This window comes from Galeopterus variegatus, unplaced genomic scaffold, assembly GCF_000696425.1.
Source record: "Galeopterus variegatus unplaced genomic scaffold, G_variegatus-3.0.2 Scaffold1060, whole genome shotgun sequence".
NCBI lineage: Eukaryota > Metazoa > Chordata > Mammalia > Dermoptera > Cynocephalidae > Galeopterus > Galeopterus variegatus.
In genome coordinates, this window is record NW_007727171.1 from 150,527 (window position 1) to 158,178 (window position 7,652).

A 7,652-nucleotide genomic window follows, 5' to 3' on the forward strand; every position below is an offset into this window, starting at 1 on the left:
ACATGTATTCATCATTGTAGTATTATACAGAATTGTTTGACTACCCTAAAAGTCCTCTATGCTCTTCCTATTCATTCCTCCCTCCCTCTTAATCCCTGGCAACCATGGGTCCTTTTAATAGCTCCATGGTTTTGCCTTTTTCAGAATGCCCACTTGGAATCACACAGTGTGTAGCCTTTTCAGACTGGCTTCTTTCACTTAGTAATATGCATTTAAGATTCTTCCATGTCTTTTTGTGGCTCAATAACTCAATTCTTTTTAGAGCTGAAAAATGTTCCATTGCATGGATGCACCACAGTTTACTTATTCATTCACCTGTGTAGGACATCTTGGTCACTTCTCAAGTTTTGTGATTGTAAATAACATTTCTACAAACATCCACAGCAGGTTTCTGTGTAGACATAAGTTTTCAAGTAATTTGAGTAGATACTAAGGGGTAAAATTGCTGGATCATGTGATGTGTTAGTCAGGGTTCTCCATAGAGACAGAACCAATAGAATATATAGATACAGATATATTAGAGGGGATCTATTAGGGGAATTGGTTCCCATGATTATGAAGGCCTCCAAGTCCCACAATAGGCCGTCTGCAAGCTGGAGGCACAAGAAAACTGGTCACATGGCTCAGTCCAAGTCCAGAGGCCTCAGAATCAGGAAACCTAGTGGTGTAACTCTCAGTCTAAGGCCAAAGGCCTGAGAACCTTGGGGGCTGCTAATGCAAGTCCTGGAGTCTGAAGTTTGTAGAAACTGGAGTTCCAATGTCCAACAGCAGGAGAAGAAGGGTATCCCAGCTCAAGAAGAGAGAAAGAGAATGAATTTATCTCTCCTCTGCCTTTTTGTTCTATGTGGGCCCTCAGCCAATGGGAGGGTGCCCACCCACATTGAATAAAGGTGGATCTTCCTTACTTAGTCCTCTGATTCAAAGGCCAATCTCTTCTGGAAACACCTTCACACACATACCCAAAAATAATTCTTTACCAAGTATCCCAGGATCCAGTTAAGTTGACACTTAAAATTAACCATCACTAGTCCATTCATTCTCAACTTGGCACCCAAACACATCGCTTTATTTTGTTTTATTTTGGGGGCATCTGGTTGTACCAGGATTTAAACTCTTGACCTTGGTGTTCCACACACATCTCTTTAAACCATGCTTAGTCTACAAATAAATGTTGTAGTTCCACCTAACATGATACAACTATCCTGTATACAACCAAAAATGCACTAATTCCTTCCCCAGAAGAGGTAAAGTCCTTGAGTGATGTTTACTCATTTCCTGATATCCCATAACTTAAATACTATGATGTACAATTACCAATACTTAAATATTGATATAACGTCAATATGCTTTATGTTACTTGATAAAGGAACAAGAGAGAAAGGATATATATGTTTATATACACACAAACTTACTCTTAACACAATAGAGAGGAAATACAGCACTCACTCACAGTCCTCATTTCTATAACTGGCTGCATGGCCATAGCTGGTAATTATAACTGTCTTTTTTCTCCTGCCCATTCTGTTTTCCCCTTGTCTTCAGCGAGCACCTCGGCTGGTTGTGGTTATTTACCCAGTGGGGTGACCCAAACCTTCATCCCTGAGGATTATGGGCCATTCACAGTCTTGCCTGGATTGGGTTTATATAATTTCCCGTTGGCTTTATTCACAGGGCACGGTAGTTCTAAGAGATGCCCTAAGGAATCGCCTGTATTCCAGATATAATCTTCCTCACCTCCATTGGGAAGTAGTCGTCCAACTTCCCCTTGGTGGTCTGGATCAGCCACCCCAGCCAACACTGTAACTCCCTTCTTAGCCTGTTGACTCACAGGTATGAGGAGCCCAAAGTGGCCTAGTGACAGTCTTAACTTCCAGTTCCATGGGATAATTGGTGTGTCTCCTGGTGGAAGCATTCCTCCCTCCGGAACTAAGACCTCTAGGCCAGCGGAGTGTAAAGTCATGGGGAAAGGAAGCAAAAATTTTGGCAGTGAGTCACTAGGGGTTATGGTGAATGGTGCCATTCCTGTTTCTACCCCTTGATTCCTAGACCAGTGAATCCTGGCTATGGGAGAAACAGTACCATATATCTGGCACTGATTCAGAGCTTTCTGGAGAGCCTAGCCCTAGCCCTGCAAGATAGTGTCACCTGCCTGTCACTGTAACTGAGTCTTTTAAAAAGCCATCTCAATGTTCTATCAAGCCAGCTGCTTCAGGATGGTGAGGGACATGATAAGACCAGGGAATTCCATGAGCATGAACCTATTGCTATACTTCTTTGGCTGTAAAGTGAGTCCCTTGGTGAGAAGCAATGCTGTGTAAAATTCCTCGATGGTGGATGAGGCATTCTCTAAGTCCACAGATATAATTTTGGCAGATGTACTGCATGCAGGGAAGGCAAATTCATGTCCTAAGTGTCTATTCCAGTAAGGACCTAACACTGCCCCTTCCATGATGGAAGAAGTTCAGTGTAATTAACATGCCACCAGGCAGCTAGTGGTCACCCCAGGGAATGGTTTCATATCAGGGGCTCAGGTATCTGCCACTGGCAGACTGGGAACTCAGAGCTGGCCATAGCCAGGTTGATTTCAGTGAATGGAAGTCCATGTGGCTGAGCCCATGCATACACCTTCATCCCTGACACCATGGCCACTTTGTTCAGGAGCCCATTTAGCAATAGGATGACTGGGAAAAGAGGCTCAATGGTATCTACAGAACAGGCCATTCTATCCATTTGATTATTAAAGTCCTCCTCTGCTGAGGTCACTCTTTGGTGAGCATTCACATGGGACTCAAATATCTTTACATCCTTTGCCCATTCAGAATGTTCTGTCCAATATCTCTTCCCCCAATTTTTTTTTGTCACTGATTTTCTAATCATGTTCCTTCCAAGTCCCTGACCATCCAGCCAAACCACTGACCACAGCTCCTGAATCAGTATATAATCACACATCTGGCCATTTGCCCTTCCATGCAAAGTGCACAACCAGGTGCTCTGCCTGATGTTCTGACTACTGGGAAGATTTCTCATTACCACTGTCCTTCAGGGATGTCCCAAAAAGGGGCTGTAGAGCTGCACTACTTACTTTTGGGTGATGCCTGCATGTTGTACAGAACCATCAGCAAACCAGGCTCTAACTTCCTCTTCCTCTGTTAACTGATCATTGGGTACTCTCCACGATGCCATAGGTCCAGGCTGGGAGAGACAAAGCAGTGCAGCAGGAGATGGGACCACAGGAATTTGTGCCACTTCTTTATGTAACTTACCTGTGCCTTCAGGACCTGCTTGGGCCTGATCATGTATACACCATTTCCACTTGATGGTGGAGTGCTGCCGTACATGCCCAACTTTATCACTTGCTGGGTTAGATAACACCCAGATCATGATGGGCAGCTCAGGTCACATGGGAACTTGGTGGTCCATGGTCAAGTGTTCAGTTTCTTCTAAAGCCCATAGCAGGCCAAGAGCTATCTCTCAAAAGGACAGTAGTGTGCTGATAGATGATGGCAAGGTCTTGCTCCAAGATCCTAAGGACCTGAACTGTGATTCACCTACAAGAGCCTGCCAAAGGCTTTAAACAGCATCCCTATCTGCCACTGACACCTCCAACAGCATTGGCTCTGCTAGATCATATGGACCAAGGGACAGAGCAGCTTTCACTAAACCTGGACCTGTTGCAGAGTTTTCTCCTATTCTGGGCCCCACTCAAAACTAGCACTTGGTAAGCAGGCTGGAGTGACATACCCACTTGAGGAATGTGTTGTCTTCAAAATCCAAATAAGCCCACTAGGTGGTGTGCCTCTTTCTTGGTTGTAAAAGGAGCAAGATACAACTATTTATCCTTTACCTTAAAAGGGCTATCTCAATATGCTCAATACCCCCGGACCACTAGAAATTTCACTGAAGTAAAAGACACCTGAATTTCAGTCAGATTTATTTTCCACCCTCTAGCACACAAATGTTTTCCCAATAAGTCCAGAGTAGTTGCTACTTCATGCTCACTAGGTCCGATCAGCATAACGTCAGCAATGTAATATATGGGTGTGATATCTTGTGGAAGGAAAAGGTGATCAAGATCCCTGTGAATTAAATGAGGAGATAGGGCAGGAGAGTTGATATACCCCTGAGATAGGATAGTGAAAGTCTTGCCAGCTGAAAGCAAACTACTTCTGGTGGGTCTTTTGGACAGGTATGTATAAAAAGACATTTGCCTGATCAATAGCTGCATGCTAGGTACCAGGAAATGCATTAATTTGCTCAAGCAATGAAGCCATATCTGGTACAGCAGATGCAACTGTAGTCACCACTTTGTTAGGGTTACAGCAATCTTGTTGTTCTCCAGGATCCATTTGTCTTCTACACAGGCCGAATAGGAGATTTGAATGGGGATGTGGTGGGAATCATCACTGCTGCCTCTTTCAAGTCCTTGATGGTGGCACTAACCTCTGCAGTCCCTCCAGGAATGCAGTATTGCTTTTGATTTGCTATCTTCCTAGGTAGAGGCAACTCTAACAGATTTCGTCTGACCTTTCCCACCATAATAGCCCCCACTTCACAGGTCAGGGTACCAATGTGAAGATTCTTCTAGCTGCTAAGTATGTCTATTCCAACTATGCTCCTGGAACTGGGGAGATAACCACAGGATGGGTTCAGGGACCCACTGGACCCACTGTGAGTCAGACCTGAACTTAAACTCCATTGATTGATTGCCTGACATCCAGAAGTCCCTATTCTGACTGGAGGGACACTGTGAGGTTTCGGGTCTCTTGGAATCAATGTCAGTTCAGAGCCAGTGTCCAGTAGTCCCCAAAAGGTTGGATTACTTCCTTTGCCCAATGCACAGTTACTCTGCAAAAGACCATAGATAGGTCTTTTTGGGGGAAGGATGGGAAAAAGATTAACAGTATAAATTTTGGGTAGTGTACTATATTAATCCATTCTGTTGCTAATAACAAAATACATGGAACTGGGTAATTTATAAAGAAAACAAATATTTATAGCTTAAAGTTTCTGAGGCTAGGAGGTCCAAAGTCCAGGAAACACATTTGGTGAAGGTGTTGGTAGTGGTGACAGTAATCCAGGGTCTCACGTGGCAGAAAATGGTGGCTCAGAGGGAGTGATCGCTCCTCATGAGCTCTCCTTTTGAAGCCCTCAGAACCACACACCTGACCATCATTACTAATCCATTCACTGCAGCATGGTCCTACAATCCAATCACCTCTTCAAAGCCCTACCTTTCAATTACCATAATAGGATTTCCACCTTCAAAAGTTACAGTGGGAATTAAGGTTTGGGGGGACATTTGACCCAGTGAATGTGCCAAGGTTGTTTCTTGAAGGGATCTGTCCTTCCCTTACTCAAGAATTTCTGGGTCTATAAACTGGCTCAAATCTGAAAACTGGTGGAGGGGTCATGATTCTCTGTTTTTATTCAGGTTAGACTTTTGTTCACTTGACCTGGAAGTTTTCTGCTTATACAGACCCAGTAAGAATTTAGTAGGCTTCCTATCTATTTCACTTCTAGGAACACCATAACAGAACTAGCCAATGCTGTAGATCTACACGAGTTAGACTATTCTGATTGTTGCTTTGCCTCTGCTGTCCATGATGGTAACTATGCCCACCATGTCTTTGGCAGTTGAGTGCCGCCACTTGGCCCCTGCCACCCCAGAATCCAATTATTTTCATTGCATTTAAGTTTTCCTATTGAGTCACTGTGGTTCCCACTGTAAGGTCCACTCTACAGAGAAAAGCAATCATGGAGCTCTTCAGGAATGTTGGGGCTCCCCTCACAGACTGATTTCTCAACATATTGGTAAAAAGTATGTCTTCTGAATCCTCCCAGTGTGGGTAACTAGGTTTTAAGTGACAAAGCCACTCTAGCATTCCAGTCTCCCTAAGACTTTGAATCTCTTTCTCTATGTTACACAAAGGGAGATCAGGCATCTCCATCTCACTCACAGCGGGCCATCTTTTGACCCGTGTTTCAGCCACCCAACTGAGCTAACTTTTGGAGCCCATTCTAGCTCCCCAAGGTTCAATACCAAATGCCCATAGTGGGCCCATATCAACTAATTTGGCCTAACCTAACATAATGTTCCTTCCATCATCATCCCACACCCTATTCCCACACACGTTCACTGGATTTCTGGGTGCATAAATTAGAAAACTCAAGTAGTTCTTTTGGAGTATAACACACTTCCTCATGGGTCACACTTAGTACCTCACCTACAGGAGCCTGCAGGGACTTGAGTCTAGTGGTAGGTCTAGAAGCAAAGAGCAGTGTTAGGAGTCTGTCCTGAAGAGAATCAGCACTGTCTTGCTTGGCAACTGCCTCAGGGGAGGCCATTACCATTTCCCCAGGTAATGCAGGGTTCATGCCCCCCAGATGGTGGTGGAGAGGTCCATACCATTGGGGGTGGGGAAGCCACTCCCCCAGCAAAAAAGATTCATCAGAATTTAGGAGTTCAATGTCCTCAGTTTCATTAGGGTCTTCCCACAGGTCCCTATCCCAACTTACAGGATCCCATTCTTTCCCAATCAATGCCCTCACTTCAACAGTAGATACTTTGCAAGGCTGAAAGTTCAACTTTCATTGAAATTCAGCCGGTCACATCATGCAGACTTGTGTCTGATATTCAGCAATTTCAGCCCTGTGGCTACAAGGGGAAGATTCTCCCTCCGGGCACGCTTAGAAGTTCTTAGGTTATTTATGTGGAGCTTGAGCTAGGAATTCAAATCCCTGAGGTCAGCCTTTTCTTTCATCACTTTGTGATGCCCAGAGACATTAGGAGCAACCAACTAATGTTATTATATTCTTCAGTTATCCACAAATGTTTGAAAGTGTCATATACAGGATCACGAAGTTCCTTGCCTCTTATAAGTGATTGGGAGTATCCAATGCAGATATTTTGCATATCTCTATAGAACAATTCACACCATGCACTATTGTGCTCTCTGAACTATTGTAAGTAGAGTCTTTAGCACTTTTAAGTCTAATCAGATTAGAAAGCCAACTCCAGAAACCCAAGCCTATTAAGTAAACTCATCCTTAGAATTTTGCTCCTCTGGAACCACTGCTGGTTCCAAAATCTATATTAACAACAGTTCTCCAGGGAGACAGAACCAATAGAATATATGCAAATAAATATATGGGAGGAGAATTATTAGGGAAATTGGCTCATGTGATTATGGAGGCAGAGACATTCCATGATAGGCTGTCTGCAGGCTGGAGACAGGGAAGCTGGTAGCATGGCTCAGTCAAAGTCCAAAGGCTACGGAACCAAGGAAAACAATGTTGTAACTCACAATCCAGGGACAAAGGCCTGAGAAACTGGGGGGCTGCTGGTGCAAGTCTTGGAGTCCAAAAGCCAGAGAGCCTGGAGTTCTAACATCCAATGGTAGGAGAAGAAGGTTGTCCCAGCTCCAGAAGAGAGGTGCAAGCTCACATTTCCTCTGCCTTTCTGTTCTATTAAGACTATCAGCCTATTAGAAGGTGCCCACCCACATTGAGTGAAGGTGAATCTTTCTTACTTAGTCCATGAATTAAAATGCCAATCTCTTCCAGAAATATCTTCACAAACACACCCAGGAATTATGCTTTACCAGCTATCTGGGTATCCCTTAATTCAGTCAAGTTCACTCCTAAAATTAATC

The 7,652-nt window shown here is 44.0% G+C and overlaps 1 pseudogene; it reads right to left on the bottom strand.

Moving 5' to 3' along the window:
* Nucleotides 1-1,606: 1,606 nt before the first annotated feature.
* Nucleotides 1,607-6,375, bottom strand: LOC103591965 (annotated as a pseudogene).
* Nucleotides 6,376-7,652: the final 1,277 nt, after the last annotated feature.